Source organism: Lactuca virosa, chromosome 1 (assembly GCF_052849685.1).
Source record: "Lactuca virosa cultivar CGN04683 chromosome 1, Lactuca_virosa_CGN04683_v6, whole genome shotgun sequence".
Classification (NCBI taxonomy): Eukaryota; Viridiplantae; Streptophyta; class Magnoliopsida; order Asterales; family Asteraceae; genus Lactuca; species Lactuca virosa.
This window is the reverse complement of record NC_136426.1, coordinates 77,786,826-77,787,454: the sequence shown is the minus strand read 5'-3', so window position 1 is coordinate 77,787,454 and position 629 is coordinate 77,786,826. Positions and strand designations below refer to the sequence as shown.

General features: G+C 38.3%; 1 non-coding gene across 1 annotated transcript; it reads left to right on the top strand.

Moving 5' to 3' along the window:
* Positions 1–243: 243 nt before the first annotated feature.
* Positions 244–350, top strand: LOC145151620 (small nucleolar RNA R71). The gene has a single exon (XR_013732185.1). It is a non-coding gene; the product is annotated as a small nucleolar RNA R71 (small nucleolar RNA).
* Positions 351–629: the final 279 nt, after the last annotated feature.

Here is a 629-nt window from a genome sequence, read left to right as displayed (position 1 = left end):
TCTATGGACTCTAGCTTTTCCATCACTACCGCTAAGTTCTCATTGGTTCCGCTCAAAGTTCCTTTTCTTCTTGTAAAATCTTCTTGTGGGTTGTGGTATTCGCACAAATGTTTTGCAAATTCTTCAATCAACTCCTTGATTGTAGACGGGTCCTTCTTTGTCATTGGCGCTTGAAAGTCAAAGATTTTTCTTGTTGTAACGTTTACCCCATAGTAGAAGATAGACACTTCTTGTTGTACATTGAGATCGTGTTGGGGGCAATTTCTTAGCATACCTTTATACCTCTCCCATGCTTTATAAAAAGACTCACCATCATTTTGTTGGAATTTTGCTATCTTCTTCTTGCGCTTGGCTATCTTTGAAGGCAGGATATATTGCTAAATGAAAGCATTGCATAGATTCATCCAAGTTGTGATTGTTCTAGGTGCAAGTGACTTTAGCCAGATTTTAGCCACTCCTGTAAATGTTACTGGTAATATTCTAAGTAACACTGCTTCTCACGTGACATTTGGAACATTGAAGTAATTTGTAATGTCCAATACTTCATCTATGTTCCTAAACGCGTCTTCATGGTCTTTTCCGGAAAATATAATGTCCTTGAGTATCGTGAGAATGTGTCCCTTGAGCTC